This window comes from Rhineura floridana, chromosome 6 (genome assembly GCF_030035675.1).
Source record: "Rhineura floridana isolate rRhiFlo1 chromosome 6, rRhiFlo1.hap2, whole genome shotgun sequence".
NCBI classification, from domain to species: Eukaryota; Metazoa; Chordata; class Lepidosauria; order Squamata; family Rhineuridae; genus Rhineura; species Rhineura floridana.
The window spans coordinates 99,642,746-99,664,724 of record NC_084485.1 but is presented as its reverse complement, the minus strand read 5'-3'; the positions used below and the strand labels follow the sequence as shown (position 1 = coordinate 99,664,724).

The 21,979-nt window shown below is 39.2% G+C and overlaps 1 protein-coding gene and 1 long non-coding RNA gene across 7 annotated transcripts in view; one reads left to right on the top strand and one right to left on the bottom strand.

The window, feature by feature from the left end:
- NFIA (nuclear factor I A) overlaps positions 1-21,979 on the bottom strand; it is a 446,003-nt gene that overhangs the window by 15,986 nt on the left and 408,038 nt on the right. The gene's annotated exons all lie outside the window — the stretch shown is intronic.
- Positions 21,555-21,979, top strand: part of LOC133387769 (uncharacterized) — a 30,890-nt gene continuing 30,465 nt past the window's right edge. For all 3 annotated transcript variants that reach the window (XR_009763563.1, XR_009763562.1, XR_009763561.1), the window contains exon 1: positions 21,555-21,678. This is a non-coding gene — a long non-coding RNA (uncharacterized LOC133387769). The remainder of the gene's footprint in view (positions 21,679-21,979) is intronic.

Genomic DNA, 21,979 nt, shown 5'->3' with positions numbered 1-21,979 from the left:
TGTTTCTGTGCCAAAACCAGGCCTGAAACCCGACTGAAATGGATCCAGATAATCGGTCTCATCCAAGAATGTCTGGAGGTGGCCCGCAACCACTTGTTCCAGGACCTTGCCCAGGAATGGAACATTTGCTACCGGCCTATAGTTATTAAGATTTTCTGGGTCCAGGGAGGGTTTCTTCAGGAGTGGTCTCACTACCGCCTCTTTCAGGCAGCCAGGGACCACCTAAAGTGGAATCCAGAAATGGGTGTGACAAGTTGGCTTGCTTCTCAAAGCAAAATGGGTTATTTAAGGACATTAATACAGTACATTTAAAATGTTCCCTCACAAACTCCATAGGCTAGGTTTTATTTTCCCCCAATATATTTATGACTAAGGCCTTTTATTCATTTACTAAATTTCCCTTGCCTTTAAGGAGATTGGGCATTCACACGCCCCCCCCCATTTCCTCACAATAATTTTGTGAAAGTAGCTTGAATTGAAATAGAGAGGCCAGCCCAAAGTCACCAGTGAGTTTTATTGCTGAGCCCCGGTCTCCTCAGTCCAAGTCAAGCACTGAATCCATTCGACTGCAAGTGTCATAGTACCAAAGTAGGCAGGGTGAGAGGCCTTCCATATCTATTGCTGCTGTAGCAGTATCACTGATAAATTCTAAACAGAGTATTTAGTTAGTTATTTTATTTCTTACACAACCTAGGATAGTGCCTTTTCTGTGGCAGTGTCCTGGCTATGGAACTCCCTCTTGATATTTGACTGGTGCAGCTGGTGACGACCTTCCAACGCCAATTAAGAATGTGGCTTTTACTACTGATTGGTCTGTTCTGAGTTGAAAATTGCTGCTATAGTATGGCTGGTGATGGTCTTATGATGAGTCACAGACTATCTGCTGTGAATCTGTTGTTTTACTGAATTGTGATATTTTAAATATTGATTATATTTTCATGTATTTTATTTTATTTTTGTAACTCTCCCCGAGATCATGAATGTGATTGGGGGGGGGGATATAAGTACAATAAATAAATAAATGATCTTGGACAATGTGTTCTACCCTCACCCAAGTTTATACATTTGCGGTGTTCCTTAATCTAATTAATACTGATTTAGCTCCGAAAAAAATATTTGTAATTATATTTGTAATTATAAACTGCAAGATTTTCAGACAGGAACCTTAAATTTAGATCAGGAATGAAGAACCTGTGGCCCACCAGATGTCATTGTACTCTAACTCCCATCAGCCCTGGTCAGCATGTCAATGGTCACAGCTGGTGGAAGTTGAAGTACAACTTCATCTGGAGGGCCACAGGTTCCCCATGCATGAGTTAGATCCTCAGCATCACAGCCTAGATGATTATCACCTTGATGACTCTTCATCAGTCAGCTTTGACAGGAAAGCAAGGATAAAAACTGGAGTTTTTATTCCAACAGAGGAACAGAAGAACCACTATCAAATACCTGTGGTTGATAAGCATATAGCAAGAAAATAAATGCAGTCCATAGATTAATCACAGCTTGCACGCACTGTGTAACATTTCTCTTGGAGGCAGTGGAAACTAGTCCATTAAGGCAGATGGGGCACCAATGCACCAATGTCAGTCTGCCCCCAGCCAGTCCCCGACTGCCTGCCTTCTTACTTAAAACCAGTCCAGGGATGGCATTGCCTACCAGTGCCTGGAAATGAGGAAATGACTTTGGCACAGCACTACCTACAGAGCTGGTCCACTCAGCCTTCCATCCATCCGTGGTCGGTAAAATGAGTGCCCAGCATATGCTGGGGGGTAAAGAAAGGCCGGGGATGGAACTGGCAATCCCACCCTATATATATGGTCTGCCTAGTAAACATCGCAAGACGTCACCCTAAGAGTCGGAAACGACCAGCAGGGGACACCTTTACCTTTTATAGAATGAGGAAGCTGAGGAACCCAAGGTCCAGGAACCAACTGTGCCCTGCCCCCAGGCCTCTCTATCTGGCTCTCAGTGCTGTCCTCGGCTCACATCCCATCCCCTACCAGCCACATCCCCTCTTCCCAGGCAACAGCCCTGCTTTGCACCCTGAAGACACTGGTCTGGATGAAGGAGAGGGAGAGAGATGTGTGTGTGTGTGTTAAGAAACTAGCTTACTATACAAAAGGTAAAATCCACATTTGTTGTGTCGCTCACTTTTGCCTCTGGCCCCACTAGGGATGGGATCTCTTGGCAAGTGTCGGTTTGAAAGCATTCCATTGACCTAACAGGTTAATATCAATTAGAGTTCATTCTTTGTCTGCTAGTCGTTGCTTTTTTTCCCTTGCAAAAAATATTGATATTAATATTGATAATATTAATGGAAATATCAATAAATCATTGTTCTTGTAATTGCTACAGCAGCAGAAAAATCAGTAAGTGGACTGCCAAGACCCTCAGCAATTTTCAAGGGGTCCACGGGGAAGAAGTTTGAGAACCACTGACCTAAAATATTGGAAAGCAATAGGTGCACACAGGGAGGACTAGAAGCTAAAAAAACCCTGATGCACAGAGTCATATATTATGCTTTCAAAACTGTAAATCCCACAATGAAAATTTCCACAGTTTTAAAATGACAAGCAGGATTCCACACAATTTCAGGCATATCAACCTAATCATAAGACTATAAACTTCTCCTATTTCTTTTAAACCTAAAATGTGCAAGTTCCTATGTGGGCTTCCAAATGGTGCATCACTCTGCAATATTCCACAATTTTATGGAATCATCATGGCCACAAAGAGACAGCAGTGCCCCTTTGGGTGGTCTCTAATTTACATAAACCCCATTGAAATGAGGAATTAATATAACTTCCATTCATTTTAATATAATTTATAAAGGAGATGTACCTAGCTACCTAAACTTTTAGGTGGGATTTCCCCACCTATTTGTTTCAATAAATAAAAAAAATCAATAAATAAAACACAGAAAGGGTGATTCGTTAATAGTGCCAAATACATGTATTGGAATTCATAGCTTTTAAAAAAAAGTAGTTTGTTGTGATCTTTGGAAAATGATACAAGCCCCACGTTCTAGCCAGAGTTCACTTTTCACAGTTTCAATCTTGCCTTTTCATTATTGTGTTAACTCATTATTCTTTTCATATTTAGAACCTTGTACTTCATTGCTGAGAGTCCCGTGAACCTCTTGTTCAGTTAATCCAAATATGCTTTGTTTCATCTAAATATCACCAAACAGAGGCCCAAGTATTTTGCTTAGGGCTCACATTTGAATGACATGCTAAACGTTCATGTGATGAGACTGAGCTTAGATAAATTTGGGCTTATAGGCACCTCCCTCTCCTGTCCTATGGTGTAGGCAAGAGGAACAGTTCAGAAGCTTTCACTTCTGTCTACTCAGAAGAAAGTACCACTAAGTTATACAAGACTTACTCCCAGATAAGTGGGTATATCATTGGATTGCAGCCTAAGCAGGAAAAAGTGGTGCATTTGAGACCATTTGTTGTTTCTTTTTATATTCCATATAACCAGAGACTTAAGTGATTCTTACATATGCTCTGCAACACGCAAAGGGGGGTGGGGGAAATCTCCCCCCCCATCTCCCTAAAGAGTGCTCTTGGCAAAATATAGTTGTGTAATTTGAACATCTGAAAAGAAAAAGAAGTGCAAACATCCCTGAAGGCACAGAGTTCTCAAAGCAAAATATATACAAAATCGTGAAGGAAACTATTATAATAAACTTTGCCAAATTACATGCCCTAACTCTAACAGGAGTGTTGCTTGCTGACTATGAAAGTTTAAGGCATATATAATATAAAAAGAGAGTGCCCTGGAAATCTATTGTGAGCTCTGTTTTTATATTAACACATGTCTTTAGCATATCTGGTAAAGCTAATGCGTCCTTTCCCCACTTTTTCTGCATGGGAAACAACTCATTCCAGTTTAGGTGCAGTGGAGTGCCATTACTCAGTAGTAACCAGGTGCCCTCAGAAAACCTTGCAGAAAAGTTCTCAGGCAGGAATTCTTGCTGCTGATTCCAGCTTGAATGCTAAGGAAATCTACTGAATAATCCAGGAAGTTTCCTATGTAAAATGCATAATTCCAAGTCCAGGATCTCCTGTGTCTGAATTCTAAAAAATGAATTAAAGGCTAACACAGTCATGTTTATTCTGGACATAATATGGCATAGACCCATCAGTGTGAAAGGCTTGAAATGTAATCCAAGTAAGGAAGACCGATTGCCACTTTGAATTTGATGCATACATTAATGAAAAGGAATTCATGATACAAATTAGATCTATGGAAAGAAAACTTTCACCTTCTTCTAATTACAAAAGAAAATAATCCGACATTGCATTTTTAAAATGGAGATTAAAGTTTTTATTTTTGTGAAGTCTTTGAGAAAAATCTCACATGCTTCTGAAGAAGACACTTAATAGTTGTATTTATTACCGAGTTTATTTTAACTTAATGGCCCAAAGTTTCATGTCACACATTCAAAGCCAGTCACAGTAATAGTTAACTTCAGATTTTTCCAGTGGGCCAGGGTGGTAGTGGGTGGGAGCAGGGGGGTGGGAGAGAAAAGAAAAAGTAGTCAAGCAAACAAGAGAAAGAAACAATCCCATTCTGGTTTTGTTATAGAATGGCATACTACATAGATCAGAGGCTTTAAAAAAATACAAACCCCCACTGTACACAAAGCACAGGAAAATGTGAGGGGAAAAGGGAAAAAACTAAAAGCAGCTTAGGATGTGTTAACTCTGCCATTCTGTCAGCTTAAAGAGTATTTTATGCTTGATCAACAGCTCCCTTTTATTATGCTTTTCTTTCATTCATTCAAGACATCAAAGAAGTGAACCACCAGTGTACCTGATCTACTCGAAGAACTAGTAAGGGTGTTCTAAAGAAACGAGGATATTGGGAGCCAGACACCCCTGTGAACAAGCTAGTTCAAAGAGAATATTTCAACAATGATTACATTTTGTAAATCTTTCCTCCCCCACCTCACCAAAGACAGCTTATTTCCTGCTTTTTCATGAAAAATAGATTGTACCCGTTAAAGTGAGCCTGGACTATGAAAGTTACTTGAGAACTGAAGTATAGCAAAGGGATTAAGTGGAAAGCAAGATCAAATCTTTCAGAGACTTCCAAAATGTTGCTTACTAGTTATTATTAGTCGTAAAGTTTTCTTACTGAAATACAAAGACTTTGCCTCTGACTCTAAAATACATATAAAAAGTGGGTTTACACCGTTACTCTAAACATTAGAGGTTAATAATGTACTAAAAATCTATTTCACGTTCTTAATTTAAACTACAGAATGGCATACTGTTTGTCTTTTCAAAGTCTGCACTGGTTTCTTAATTGGCAAGCTATACAGGGATCTGATGCAGGTGCACAGCAGACTGCACTGGCCTGGTTTCATATCCACAAGGGTAAAAGCTTTTTTCTTCATCCACTACAATGAAAGTTTAATGATCTAGGGCTTATCCCCATGTGAGCAGGACCACTGGTTTTTCATTTGTATTTGACAAGATTGGTTCACATTTGGTCCTTCATTTGAGCTGCAAATCCACCGTTTTCCAGCCATACCATTCCTGTTTGGTGGGTCAACCCCACTGTTTGTTTGTTTCCCTGCCTTCTAATCTGTTATTCGCACTCCTGTTTGTGCACAAAATGGGCATGTGTGGAGGTGTTTGACCTATGTGCTAAAGCCTCGGGGGGGGGGGGAAATCCACCCAGGAAGTACACAATTGCAGACGTCAAGCTCTCTTCTCCATTATCTGACCACATGAATGCATTTCCTGATATCTGGAAATCTCCACATCTCCACTGCCATTTCCCAAAATGGAGACTCCTGAGTCCCTGCTGCTGCTATTGCTGGCCAAAAACATCAGGGACAAGGAGCTGCAAACATGCATTAAATGCTGGTGGGGACAAGCCCAAAATTCTTTTTTGAATAAGAGCTGGATATGCAGCATAATGTAAAAAGAGACAGGAAAAAGTCTCACTGAAATAGAAGACCCTTTCATGTGCATCTGACGAAAGTGCTGTTGCTAGAGGCTTGGGACACCCATGAATAGTGGATACAGCAAAGGGACTAGATCATCTCCTAAGTATGCATTAAGAACCACTGATCTGGGCTATGCCCAGTGTCAGTCTGTCATATGTGACTCAGCAGGCAACTGTACTCATTTTCAGTATTATATCCTTAGTAACCAAGACTTGATTTTAATTGAAGCACTGCTGGATAGCACATGACAATGCGCATAAGAGTTCTGTTAAACATTATGTGGCAGCTTTGTTTTGGTATATATACACATCTATTATTATTATTATTGTTGTTGTTGTTGTTGTTGTTGTTGTTGTTATTATTATTATTATTATCCCAACAAATATTATTTGTCAAGGGGGCAGGTGGTCAGCTGCACTTCTTCAAGCAGCTTGTCCACATCGTCTGGCCCCAATAATCGAAACTGATCCAGTACAGATGGAACAAACAGTTCCTGGGTGGGTTACAAAATCTAAAATACAATATTAAAAAGAATTAAAAGACATTTTGATCACAAGAATAGGGTGATTCTACATCTCAGGAGCTGAAGTCCAGGATAAAGAGGTGTGTCTTTAGTACTCACTGAAAGCTGTATAGGGAAGGTGTCAGATGCACCTCAGTAGGGCAGGAATTCAACAACTTAGGGGCTGCCACAGAGAAAACTCTCTCCTGGGCTACCATGCTCAAACTGCTGAGGGTGGCGTAAGAAGGCCCCCTCTGTTGATCTTAACATCTGAGAGGATCTGTGGGGAAGAAGACAGTCTCTGAGATATTTGGAGCCTAAGTTGCTTAGGGCTTTAAACACTAAAGAGAGCACCTTGAATTGGGCCTGGAAATGAACCAGCAACCAATGCAACTGTTTTAGAACAGGGGTTGTATGAATTCTAAAAGGAACCCCAACCAGTAATCTGACTGCTGCATTTTGGATCAGTTGAAGTTTCTGACTCATTTTCAAAGGCATCCCCATGTAGAGCACATTGCAATAATTCAATCAGGAAGTTAGAGAGCATGGAGTACTGCTGCCAAGTCATCTCTGTCCAAAAGGGGCTGTACCTGGTGAACTGGCTGGAACTAGAAATAGGTACTGCTAGCCACCGAGGCCACCTGAGCCTCCAGTGACAATGCTGGATCAAGGAGTACCCCCAAGCAACAAACCTGCTCCTTCCAGGGGAATGCAACCCCATCCAGAACAGGCCATCTTCCCATCTCCTGGTCTTGAGAATCTGGAACACATAACACTAGCACTTCACCTATCTCTCCTGATTCAGATGACACAGAGAGGCAGAGCTGAGTGTCATCTGGATATTAGTGACATTTCACTCCAAAACTCCTGATGCCTGCTCCCAGCGGCTTCATATAGATGTTACATAACATGGGGGGCAAGATGGAACCTTGCAGGACACCACAGGAAAGCTCCCATGATGTTGAACAGAAGCCTCCCATAATTACTTCTGGAAGCATCCCAGGAGGAGCAGAACCACTGAAGTACAGTGGCCCCAACCCCCACCTCCCTGAGCCACTCCAGAAGGATATGATAGTCAATGGTATCAAAAGCTGCTGAGAGGTAGGGTTGCACTCCCCCATCTCTGGACAAATGTCACAGACCAGGGCAACCATGGCAGTTTCAATGCCATGACTGGGCCTAAAGCCAGACTGAAATGGATCCAGATATTCAGTCTTCTTCAAGCATGCTTGAAGTTGGACCGCCGCTACCTTCTCAAGCACCTTGCCCAAAAAAAGGGATTATTTGCCACTGGGTGATAGTGATTAAACATTTCTGGGTCCAAGGAGGACTTCTTAAGGAGGGGACACACCACTGCTTCCTTCAAGGTGGATGGTACTCTACCATCCTCCAGTAAAGAATTAATCACTCCCTGGACCCACCAAGTCAATCCCTCATGGCTAGATCTACAAAACCAAGATGGGCAAGGGTCAAGGGGGCAGGTGGTCGGTCGCACTTCTTCAACCACTTCTTGTCCACATCCTCTGGCTGCAACAATTGAAACTGATCCAGTACAGATGGAACAAACAGCTCTCTGAACACCTCTGTTGGACTTGCTCTAACCATTAAAGATACAAGTGTGAAAGGTAAATACACATTCCCAAACATGCTTTGGTCACATGCCAAGAAACTCTGGCCAAATGCACCTTCTCCCGACACAAGTCCATCATCTGTTTCTGTTTGGACATGTGTCTCTCTATCACATTTTGTGTGTTTTTATGGTAGTCTTGGATATAAAACTACCTATCTCTCTTGTCTGTGTTAACAACCACTTTTGCAATGAGACTGTACTCAGAATAAAATGGTTTCCTGCTGTACCTAGCAATGCTTTCTGTCCAGTTCCATTGGAATGCATTTAAAAGTTCAAGTTCAAATTTAAACTAAATAAAATGCTCCTTGGGAGCCTAGAGCCAGCCTTCATTTACATGTGATCTCTCTGAACTTCTCTTGTGCTAGCTTGCTCGGTTTCCAGGGCCCACCAAAGGAATGTTCTGCAGTTACAGCCTGCAGTGCTTTCTCAGGCATTTGAGACCCAGAGGTACAAGTTTCAAGCTTCAGTTTTAAAGGTTTCCACATAACTAAAACAGAAAGAAAAGGAAGGAAGGAGACAGAACAATATATTCTTAATTATTTGCATACAGCATTACAGTTAAAGTATTACTTTTTTTTAGGAACATAATTTATCCCAACAGCCCCAGTGTTATAATAACCAGTCTGTACTTTCACTAGTCTATCCTTTGTTCTTCATTGCATTTTCCACTCTTGTTACTTTTGCTAAATCCTTTGTTAGCAAGCTCTCAAGACTGTACTTGCAGTTTTATTCAGTTTGAACCACAGGCTGGGCTCCCAAGACAAGTTAACTACAACAGACCCTTTTACTATGCATATTACAAGCTTATAAGTACTACAAGGAAAAATATCTAAATACACAAATACAGCTATTATTTTAAAAACAATTGCTCAAATATAAAATTGCTCAATTGTAGACCATAATGTTCAGACATATCAGAAAATTGCTTATTTTTCTTTAGTTCCTTGCACATGAGTAGGAAAAAAATCTCCAAAGCCCATTTTTGGACCCAGGGAGATTCTGAAGTATAAGAGAAAACAGGTAACAATTCTCAAATAGATGCTGTTGCAGAAAATCTAGCATTTTGCTGAAGTCAGTGGTTATACTGTAGTTGCAGAATAAGGGTTTATCACCTTCACTGAAAAAAGAGATGGTGTTATACCTATGACAATACTGGTGTGGACCAGTGTAGATTTAATTAGAAATGATAGTAAATACACACACACATACCATCTGAGGCATGGTTGTCCACATATTGCTGTACATGGTGGCCTATCTTTGTTTGGGACTGGAAATGTTTTGATGCTGATGGCATTGACTTCAAAGTGTCTACACGGAAGACTAGACTCAAGTCATTTCTAATGATTTCTAGTATAGGATGAGCATGCTAAAAATATAAGAAAGTTCAGTGTCCATCTAAAAAAATAGGAGTCAACATATAAAAATGACTAAATGGCTTAAGCTTGTCATTTCTACACATACTGTCCAATTTTGTTTAGTCACAAACCTGTAAAGTATGTGCAGATACACGTTAGGGAGCCATAATGGACTTCAGCTCCCAATTCCGCATATAGTCAATAATAAACCTGATTTGTCTCTACATTATGGAATGTATTTAATGTAGCACTAAGTCACTGGTTCTGTCAGTGCAGGGATTTCTCCTTGTGCAACAGAACATTCTTTCCCTCTTCTTCCCCCACGCACCCCTTAAATCTATTCTGGGAGTTCCCCCAACTGGAGCAGATTTGGAGATACCACCCATGCACGCCTGCAAAAGCATTATGTGCTAGTTTGATGAAATTGTTATATGTACATAAAACCATGATGTTTTTATGGAGAGAGAACACTTCATGGAAATGTTTAACACTACAATCCTGAATGTGAATGTGAACAAGTCTTCTGGATTTGTTTTTTCCCCTTTTCTTTTCAGAAATATCAGCCATGAAAATGGGAGGGGATTTGCATTGTAATCAATCATATCATAAAATCATAGAATAGTAGAGTTGGAAGGGGCATATAAGGTCATCGAATCCAGCCCCCTACTCAATGCAGGAATCCAAATTAAGATGTATGGGGAATTGAGTTGATCTTGTCCTGCTTTTCAGCAGAGAATCCCTTCTCCAAAAGCTATTTGCCTCCAGAAGGTGATTTTGCCCTGAAAGCGCCAAAGTAGAAAATGGCACCTTTGGGATCAAATAGCTTGCTGGGGGAGGGGGGGAGGGAGAGAGGGATTTCGGTGTGAAGATTCCACTGGGGAATGGTCATCTATCCTAAACTGTGCATCATGGTTCCAATCTGGATTCTACCTCTGTTGCAGCTGCTATTTCTAAAAAAGTAAAAAGCCTGGGAGAGATGATCATATGGTAAACATATTATCTATTCAGGGCCTAAAACTGGTTAGGATGTACAAGGAACCAGGCTTAAGGGACTGGAAGCAACATGTATGTTCCCCTGCTATTCTCTCAAATGTAAATTCATCCCATCCTCTCTCTGCCCAGTTTGAAGCTACATATAACCATTGGTAACCTTGAAAATGAACCTGCATATGCTCTTACTTTGCTTTGCTTAAGTTAGTTTAAATGTATACCTGGGTTTAATTTAACAAGACCTATTGCTTGGTAACACACTTCCAAGATAGGGGGGAAATTCCCCTGTGGTCAAAGTGGGCCTGCTAAGACATGAAAAGCAACAAGAAGGCTGAGGAGTGGATTTTTTATATCACTGTTCCTCCAGAGCCTCCAAAAGCGTCCTCCTCTGAGAGTTCTAGAGGAGGAACAGCCTCTTTGAATACTAGCATCTAGTGTTGGGGCTGGTGCTTGATAACATGAAGGCTTTGCGAATCAACAACAGCAACAAGAGGGATGGAAAGTAGAAATCTGACATCCCTATTTCTTCAGTACCTCCATCTGCCTTTTCCATGGACAGTCCATTAATATAATCTGCCTGATGAGGCTACAAAGCTAAAGAAGCATATAGATAAAATTAGTAAAAATTTTAGAGGATGTTTTAGGAAGTTTTATTTGTTGCCCAATTTTAGTATATAAACTGCTTAGGGAATTTGTTGAAAGGCATCCTAAAGAATCAATAAAACAAGAAATAAACCAGGGTTAGCAACAGGCACACACATCAAAATCAAAACACAGGACAAGGTTAAGGGCTAGTACACATGATCCTGTGGATTGTTCCCCAGTCCCTGGAACCCTGTTCAGTGCTATATCTATCTGGATAGAGACAATCTCGCTTTAGTTGTTCATGCTCTGGTAACCTCTAAATTAGATTACTGTAATGCGCTCTACGTGGGGCTGCCTTTGAAGACGGTTCGGAAACTGCAGCTCGTGCAAAATGCAGTGGCCAGATTGTTAACAGGGGCCAGGCGGTCTGAACATATAAAACCGATTCTGGCCCGCTTGCACTGGCTGCCTATATGTTTCCGGGCCTGATTCAAGGTGCTGGTTTTAACCTATAAAGCCTTACACGGCCTGGGACCACAATACCTGATGGAATGTCTCTCCCAATACGAACCTACCCGTACACTTCGTTCAACATCGAAGGCCCTCCTCTGGGTGCCTACTCAGAGGGAAGCCCGGAGGATGGTAACCAGAGAAAGGGCTTTCTCAGTGGTGGCCCCCGAATTATGGAACGATCTCCCTGTGGAGGTACGCCTGGCACCAACATTATTATCTTTTCGACACCAGGTTAAAACATTCCTTTTCTCCCAGGCATTTTAATAAATTTAATAATTTAATAATTTTAATTTTAACATTTTAACATCTCAACTTATTTTTAGCATCTTAGTATGCTAGTATATTTGTATTTTAGTATGTTTAAATTGTTCTATATATGGTTTTAATTGTATTTTTGCTGTCTTGCTTGTTGTGAACCGCCCAGAGAGCTTCGGCTATGGGGCGGTATAGAAATTTAATAAAATAAATAAATAAATAAATATCTGCACTGTGCCTAAGAAAAGTATGGATCCAGGTAAGGCAATGCAGTAAGTCAGGAATAGCCAATGTGGTCCACTCCCGATGATGTTGGATTACAACTGCCACCAGCTTCAGTTGGCATGGCCAGTGATCAGGTGTGATGGGAGTTGTAGCCCAGAAACATGTGGAGGGCACCACATTGGCTTTTCCTGGAATAGGGGCTCTGAAGAAGTTTCATGTTGATGGATAAAGATATAAGAAGATGATGGATGAATCTAATATAGAAGGGCAAGAAAGTGTGAGTAACAAATTTAAAAAGGGATTATGCATCAGGGAATCCTGTAGAGAGGAGGTAGTAGTAATTTTAAATTGTGATCGACCTGAAAAAGAAAAAAAAAAGCTTTGAATACATGGATTAACTGAAGTGTAGGAAAGATGTAGGTTTTCCCTACTCTTCAAAGAATATTTTATAGGTTGAGGAAATATCTAAAGCCTGCATGATTTTGTTGGTGCTTCATGATAAATAATCTTGAATTTTATAATAATTTAATACAGGACTGTGAAAATATTATTATTTTCTTACTAGGAAAAAGTTAAAGAAATCTAGCTTTTTACCACATTTCTGGCTTTAAATAAGAGTAATCATATTGTGCTAAGTAGTATACTGGTTCTGTTAAATAATGCAGAACATGCACCAGAAAAAGTGGAATTAAAATATAATCCACTTTGACCCCCCAAATTAACTTCTGTTTCTTTCATTGTTTCTAGATGATTCAAAGTCATGCAGTTAATCCAGTCTTATGCAATTTCTGGGTCCAATTCCCCCCCACTCCAGGTTTGCCTACACATCAGCAATACGCAGAGAGTTCAGGGTCAAAGGAAGCTACATCTCACATCACACTGTAGTGACTTTCTGGTATGGAAAGAAATGGCTGGAGAAGTCCACCGCTGCTGTCCTTGGTTATCAAAGGACACTGTGTATTGAAGATCCTAGAACAACGTAGGCAGTATTAAGGGGCAGGATTTGGAGAGTCATCCATTAAGGACAATTAAAGTCAAAGACAATTCACAACAACCATTTAACATGAAAAAAAACCCATTAGATAAGACTGACCATTGTCTATTATTAGAGCTGTCATACAATTAAAAAAATCTTAGGAGATATAATAGGTTAAACTTCATGCAATTAATGGTTATTCTATTAAATCTGTGTATTAATAAAGCAAACAATCTGGGGAGGAGGGGAAGAAGCATCCATTTCTCTGTTTTCAGCTGATGCACATACACGTCTCACAACAGGCATCCTTTTAAAAGAACTGTACAATCATGCATTAGAGAAGGAAAGCTTTTCTAAAGTGTATCTTAGTAGCTGTAATTCTTTTAAGTAATTTTACCAAAAACACTTAGCAATTTTTATAAAATCTGTGCAAAACTAAACATTCAAAAGGTTTTAAACTGATAATTAAGCATTGCCGTTCTTGTTATTCTTTATTAATTTAAATTTTATACTCTGCTTTTCTCCTTCGCAAAAGAGTTGTTCAAGACAGCTTACGAATTAAAAACAAACCTAAATGCAATAATAATCCAACTATTAAAACACATGTTAACAAAACTAAAAACAGTATCAAAACGCAAACCAAAACCAATGGTAAATTGTACCAAAACATACAAACTTTGTTCCTGCTGGTGGGAGCATCCTGTGACTGGATTTCCATTCAGGAAATTTAACTGGAGGTGGAAGGAGGTGACTTCTGCAGATTTCCCCATCACCTACAGTCCCCCTGTGCCGACAGCACCACACTGTTCCGGGAAGTTGGGAAACCCTTTAGAACAATGTGGGGCATAGTGCTGGGAAGGGGAGAATAATCATTCTGGAAGTGGGAAGACGTTTTCTATCCTCGTCAGCTGAAGTCTGTAGCTAATCTATCAGTCAGCAGACTGTAGGAGCTCCAAAAATTATTAAAATACATAAAGTTGGACCATGCTTATTAGTGCTGTGTTCTAATAACATGTAGTAGATGAAGTGAGCTGAATAGTCATTGTTATGATAGTAATAATAATTATACTTAGTCAACATCTGGCCCTTTGGAAGAATCAACAAACACCTCCAACATTTATGAATTTTCATATCTCATGATTTTGAAACACAGCTCATTACTTCATTGGCTTAAATCAGATATCTGAAATATGAGATATTGTGGTCACTCCAGCTGGATGCAAGCCTCATCTGTGCAAAAATGACCTGCAGTGGTGTGAGCCTTATCACAAATTGACTGCAATCCAGCACATGCTTAAGACCTATTTTAATAAACAGGATTTGATCACAAGAAAGCAAATGCAATATTTCAGGCACTGGGCATTATCCAAAGAAGTTAGAGGAGCCTAAGTCTCACTGAAATCATGCAACTTAAGCACTTTTGAAATTAAGGAACGCACAATTTCCTCTAGATTGTGCCCACAATCTTTATTCTGGGCAAACAGTGCTTGCCATCAGCTGGCTTTCTATGTTTCCAAAGTTATTTCTGATTGTGGGGGACGGGGAAACCTGGCATGTTTCTTATTAATTGAGAAAACCTGTTCTGGAATCCTTGAAAAATAATACATATGGTGTGCCACAATGCTATTTTTACAGGGATGGTTTTTAAACAATAACTGCGCTTGTGGTTAGTGCCTGCCAGGAAAATGAGTATTTTGACCTTTGTCCTCACTTCACTGAAAGAGGAAAATTACTCAGTTTGTTTTGCACATTTATTTTTAAACAGAATATAAGCAATTTTTTTTTTTAAGAAAAGAAAAACAATTTGTTGCAAAAATTGTACCTACTGGAAGTACAACAAAATATCAACTGACTTTACACTGGAACCTTAATTTTACAGCAATTTTTCATAACATAAAGAATTATTTATTTATTTATTTGTTGGTTGGTTGGTTGCTTCACACCCAACCGTCTCTAGATGATTTACAACAAATTAAAAAACATACAATATAAAACAAAATTTAAAACGTACAGGTAAGACCAATTTAAAAACATACAATAAAAACTTAAAACCCAAACGAAATAAACTAGGACAGCCCACCTCAACGGCCAAAGGCTTGAGTGAAAAGGAAGATCTTGTCTGGAGCTACACATGTCTTCCTCGGGTGAGGATTCTACAGCCAGGGGACTACCACTGAAAAGGCCTATTCTCTTGTTGCCCCTCCCCCAAGCCTCCCATAGTAAATACCCCAGAGATCCTTATAAATGTATACAAAATACTGGCCAGATTAGTACATCCTTAGAAATTAGCAGAAGAAATAAAAATTCTGTGTTGGCAGTATTTTTATAGCTAATAATTTATGTATCTGGTTTACTTTGCAAGCATCTATTTTAGCTTTATCAGTTGCATAGCCTAAAAAATCTTTATGAAGGTTGCCTGATTTGGGAAGAACAGGTATTCCATGTAAAAAAATCCTTGACTTTTATATTTACTGGAGTATGAAGATTACCAACTGCAAGCTGCATATTTCTGCCACCACAGGACAATTTGAACAATTGGTAGTTCTGCTAGTTGTGTGTTATTTTTTTCAATGTGAATGATGTATTTTTTAAATATTCACAATATTTAAATGTGAATGATGTATTTTGATTTTAATGTAACCCATTCTGGGATTGCTTCAGTAACCAAGGGTAAGTAAGAAATATTTTAAATAAATTCTGAGTGGTCTTATGAAAATCTCTGCCATGCACCATCCATTCCTGTCTACAAAATAGGAATAATTATGAGCAACAGAATAAAGATGTTTTAGCTCATATTACTGCAGTTTTTATCATTCATGCTGGTTCACACTAAAACAACAATATATCAACAATGTAATTTTCTTATTTAACATTTCTGTCCTCTACTGATCAATGAGTGCTCAGTTTTTAATTGTGAAATTTTAGATTGATATCTTATTTATGTATAGTTTAAGTTTCACTTATATCTGCAAGTTTAATAAATAATAAAAAATAGAGCATAACATGATCTATGGCTAGTGTGTAAGCTGATCTCAGAGCATCATGCTATGTTGTAGCACCATTATACAAAACTGTTCTTTGGCAGAGAATCAGGTGAAAAATGAAGACAAGGTTATGGATTATTCATCTACGATAAACCCTAAGGACATTTACGCTATCATAGAGCTAGAACTGTACATACCTAAGTTATGGTAACAAATTCTTTCAATGGGATTGTAATGAATACACAACACGGTAAGATGGCCTTGCCAATCCTACTTGCCAAGTACAGGTTGTCACTGTACCAACACAGTTTCAAGCTGCTACATGCCCCATTACAGTTATGCAAACTTACAGGGCTGGGGTACCAGTCTACCTAATGGGTTTCAGTCTCATCATTTCCATTTTCTTTAGATTCACTATTTTCTCCAACTCAGAGATTGATCATATTGATGGCCAAATGTGAACAAGGAAATGTGATTCAATAATACCCTTAAACAACCATCAAAGAAGGCAGGCCCAAAAAACCCTACTAAGTAAGGTGAGAGCAATATTTTCAATCATCATCATCATCATGAGCACCCTAAATGTTGCAATTAATAATGTAGAAAGAGTTGGTTGACTTAAGTGAAGGAGCTTCTTTTTTGTGAACACATAAAGATCTATGCAAGAAAGAAAAAGAGGAAGGTAACAAAAGAATAAAGCATTTTTTTAAAAAAATGTGGACATGGTCTTGCTTTCCATTCTGCTCTTGTAACAATTACTGTACTAGCCTCTCTGACAGAGTCAATAAATCGATTGGGATCTGATGCAGCAGCAGGGAAGGCTAATCCAATACACCATTATCTGCAGTTGAGGTTGGTGGGGGAGGTGAAAGTGGAGTGTGGAGAGCAGGAAATAAAAAAATAAAAGGGAAAAAAGGTAGCAAACAATACATTACTACAGTTTAGGCTCTATCATGTATCTTCGGCATGCCAGTGGTGGCGTAAGATTGAAAAAAACTTGCATAAGAGAATATTTTAAACAAATATTAGGGAATCTATCTGTACTGTAGTACTTTAGATAGTCTCAACAATGAAAAACTAAACAGAGAGATCAGGGTGGATTGCTATCCCCATGAATCATGTAAGCTGCATGGCTGACAAAACAAAACCTATCATAAAGAGATTGCTGTGAAGTTTAGACCTTTCTTTGAAATATAGTGCTAAATTGTTTTAAAGCCCCTTTGATCCTCTATACAGTGTTTTTTTAAAAAAAAAACTCTATTGATTTGACAATAAATCAGTATTTCTAACAACCCACTAGGAAGTTCTTCCCTGTAATTAATGAATATGCACAGAAGACCAAACAATAGATTGTACCACTAAGTACTACTTTCTAGAAAAGAGAAATGCCCTAAGCTTAATCTTGTCCTTCTTGCTGGATGCTCTCTAGAATAGGGAGTCTTTACAATATTTATGGGTTAGAACTTGAATACCAGAGATTCCAGACAGATGCACCATTCAGACTGCTTGGTCCTGCACTTCTGCTCTTCCACACCCTAAAAACCCAGTCATAAGATTTGAGGGAACACAGAAAGCCTATCAATTATTTCTTTATAAATTTGACTATAATGTTATAGGAGCACATAGACATAAGAAGCTGCCTTCTTATGGAGTCAGAATCACAGCATTGGCTCATCTAGTTTGGTACTGTCCACGTCAGCGTGCAGGAGCTCTTCAGGGATTCAGACAGGGAACATTCCGAATCCTGAGATGCCAGAGTTTGAACCTTGGACTCTGCATGGAAAGCAGATGCTCCTTCCAACTCTATTCAACATTTGTCTCTGGTTATATGATCCCATATCTACTATATGATTCAGCTTTCATATGGATAATCCTTTATACCCTGCATCACCACTATAGGACTTTGTTTCTGAATCTCCATGAGCCAATGACAAATTCTGTTTCCTTTGGCAATTTAATTATGGCATGGCTATTTGACCATTGGTCCATCTTGTTCAGTATTGTCTACACTGACTGGCAGAGGCTCCCCAGACTTTCAGACAAGGGACTACCAACCCTGCCTGGAGTTGCCCAGGATTGATACCCTTTCTATGCAAACAACAAACTCTATCAGTGAGCTATGGCTGTTGCTAAGTGTTGCTGTGGTTGGGGGGCTGTAGGAGAGACTGGCTCCAAAGGCAGACACAATGATAACTTTAGTAATTCAGTTTTGGTGCTACTAATAACTACTGCCTTTATGTGCAATTAAATCAGGTTCTTGGCTATCTGTAAAAGTGTTGCACAAGATAAGTATTTGGCACATACTAATGACACAAAATTGAATGAGATAATGTAGAACTGTTGTTTTGTAAAATTGTTTAATTAAAAGAAGTTTACGCAACCAATTGAGAGAGTTTCTTAGGAAGAACTTGTCCCTATAGTTTATTCATAGTTTGCTCATTTGCCAACCTTCCCAATCAGACACAAGTTCCTAATTTGACATACAAATGCCTGTAGGAACCAAAAAAGAAAAAAAGAGTGTCTTATAGGAAAATTTCTTGTTTTTTATAAGCAGTGAAAAATATAAGATTTAGTGGAACAAGATTCAGAAATCTATGTCTGCTGCAAATAACTATCACTCTGATGAGATCTGAATTTGGTGTGCATGCCAGTGGAATCTACAGTGAGTCAAATTCTCAGTCAGGTGCGTGGGGAGGACATGGAAATGTCTCCCTCCTTGGGAGTTACCCATGTACTTCAGGATTGCTTGGCTGATAGCCCCTTTGAAGATAAGGCTACATGACTGTAATAACAAGTCTTCTATGCATCTTGATGTTTTTTTCGTGAGCACATTTTCTCTATGTGAAGCATGCTGTTCTAAACTGTTTGTTATGGGTTTATCCTAGCAAACAAAATTCCATTCCCAGTTTCCATGGAAAGCTAGCTTGAAAAAGATAAAGCCAACTTGAAAAAATACTTTGTGAGTTTAATTATACAGAATCCAGTTTCAGATCAAGTGGTCTACTCTAACATATAAATGTATATATTTTACCAGCACGATACCAATCAGAGTGGGAAGATGACTGAATGGTGTGATAATAAAGAACAACTTGAATATTTGTCAGCAATTAAACTACTTCTAATCTATCTGAAATGAAGCAAGAGAAAGTGTGTTTTTAAATTTGTATATTTGTTTTTAAATGTTGTAAACCACCCAGAGAGCTTTGGCTATGGGGCAGTATACAAATGCAACAAACAAACAAACAAACAAAAGTGGGAAGTGTTGCTTTGAAACACATAAAAGGGCTCCAATCCATAAAATGAATTGTAATGGTTATTATTTTCAGAGGTATTTGTGGCATATATTTTCTCCTATGAGTTCAACATATAAACTACATTAAAATTCCTCCAGTTTCGAAAGAGTTGGCTGCAGACTCCACAGTTGTATCAACCTTCTAAAGTAATTATCCCAAGGTGAAAAAAATAATATGTAAGCACCCCCAGCTAAACTACACAAAAACATTGGCTCCAGAAGTATTCATTCTTGTAATGGAATTTAGAAAGGGCAGCAAGTGAGAGTAGAGCCATGTGATGCATCACATGCTCCAAAGCCCATGGATCAGATAGAAATCAAGATAGTAAAATGATACAAAGTGTGGGCATTTTGCAATGTCACATCAACTGTCCAGCTGCTCCTGATGGACTGATTGAAAAACAGCATGTAAATCACAATAGCATATAAACGCTGGCATTGAGGGAAGGGAGGTCAAGGCACTGTTTTCACCCTATGTAAAACCATGGAGCAATAGTTTTCGACTCTTGTAACCTGAGAGTCTGCCATTTCCGTTTGAGTTGCCATAAAGGAGTCGCAACACAGCCAGTATCACTTGGATTGCATGTGGTACATTCCTTAGTATTAGATGTCAGAGGAAAGAGGACTGAGTATCTACTGCCATCTACAAGGAAGAGTATTTCTTTTACAAATAAGACAGCACTCGCACAGATACTTCCTAATGAACAGGTACAGCACAGGAATCTTCAGAACACACACACACAGCCAAAATTTGTAAGGTCTGGAAGAAAGATATTTCAATTTTGAATTAGATGCTGGAATTTAAAAAAAAATTCAAATAAACCATGATGAATGGGCAAAAAGGGAAATATCTGATATAATTTAAAACTCGTGATACGAGAAAATAAAACTCTTTGCAGGTTTTCTTTTTACCCAAAATGTCTGAATTTCATTATTTAAATCTCAATAAAAACATTTAATGGTACCAAGGTCATTTTGTCAATAGAAATGTACACTCTCAATTGCTATCATGTTCATCATTTTGTTATTTACAGGTTAGTTTGCTTAGGACTGCAGCCATTAATGTTCATACATAAGAACATAAGAACATAAGAAAAGCCTGCTGGATCAGGCCAGTGGCCCATCTAGTCCAGCATCCTGTTCTCACAGTGGCCAACCAGGTGCCTGGGGGAAGCCCGCAAGCAGGACCCAAGTGCAAGAACACTCTCCCCTCCTGAGGCTTCCGGCAACTGGTTTTCAGAAGCATGCTGCCTCTGACTAGGGTGGCAGAGCACAGCCATCACGGCTAGTAGCCATTGATAGCCCTGTCCTCCATGAATTTGTCTAATCCTCTTTTAAAGCCATCCAAGCTGGCGGCCATTACTGCATCTTGTGGGAGCAAATTCCATAGTTTAACTATGCGCTGAGTAAAGAAGTACTTCCTTTTGTCTGTCCTGAATCTTCCAACATTCAGTTTCTTTGAATGTCCATGAGTTCTAGTATTATGAGAGAGGGAGAAGAACTTTTCTCTATCCACTTTCTCAATGCCATGCATAATTTTATACACTTCTATCATGTCTCCTCTGACCCGCCTTTTCTCTAAACTAAAAAGCCCCAAATGCTGCAACCTTTCCTCGTAAGGGAGTCGCTCCATCCCCTTGATCATTCTGGTTGCCCTCTTCTGAACCTTTTCCAACTCTATAATATCCTTTTTGAGATGAGGCGACCAGAACTGTACACAGTATTCCAAATGCGGCCTTTCTCTTTGAAGACAAATTTATGAGTTGTTAAGACCAACCCAATGGAAATAAGGATTGTCTTGTCTATTCCTAAACAATAAGAACAAATCTGAACATTATAGCATCCTAAACAACCTTATCTGAAATTAAGTCCCATGAAATCAATGGGACTTGCTTCTGCGTAAACAGAACTAAATTCAATAGGACTTACTTCTAAGGAAGTGTGTATGGAGCTGCTGAAGTATCACATAACTGAGCACAGGACCGTAGTCTTAAAACACCTTGTTTTAAAATACATTTCTATATTAACATAATTTGTGAGGCTACAAAATAAATATTACAATTTAAATATAAAAGCATGTGAAAACTTTTCTTGTACATCTGTTAAACAGGAGGTATTTGAAGGGAGGCTGAACTGCAGAAAAGCAAACAAGCAAGCTGCTTTCTACTGCCGAACCAACAGAAACAGACCCTGAAGAGTTAAAATATTCTCTTGAGTTGCTGGTGTACTTTCTGTGACCTTGTTCAATGCTGAGAAGGTTTGAAATCCAACACAGTTTAACCACTTCTGTCCATGTAGCTATAAAGGAGAGCCCTTACCAAAGTGCAAATGGAGAAGTCGGCAAGAAAGCAGACAGTGCTCTCATAGTCTGAATCCTGGAAAATATCGATTTCATTACTGAGGGTAAGTTCACACGGTTTGTGAACATGATACAACTTGCAGTTTTCTGTGTGATAAACTGCAGTTACTGTTCGCTTGCTTGCTTGCTTGCTGTGAGAAGCTATTTCTCAAACTGACCATCTTTAACCTATTGTATCAGCTCACTGACAAGGTGGGGGAACAATACAAAAGAACAACCCATCTGTAGTAGCAGATTGTTGATAACACCTCCACACAAACAAGTTGTTCCCTAACGCAGGGATCATTAACCTGTGGCCTTCCAGATGTTGTTGAACTGCATTGTTTGTTTATTTAATTTAACCAA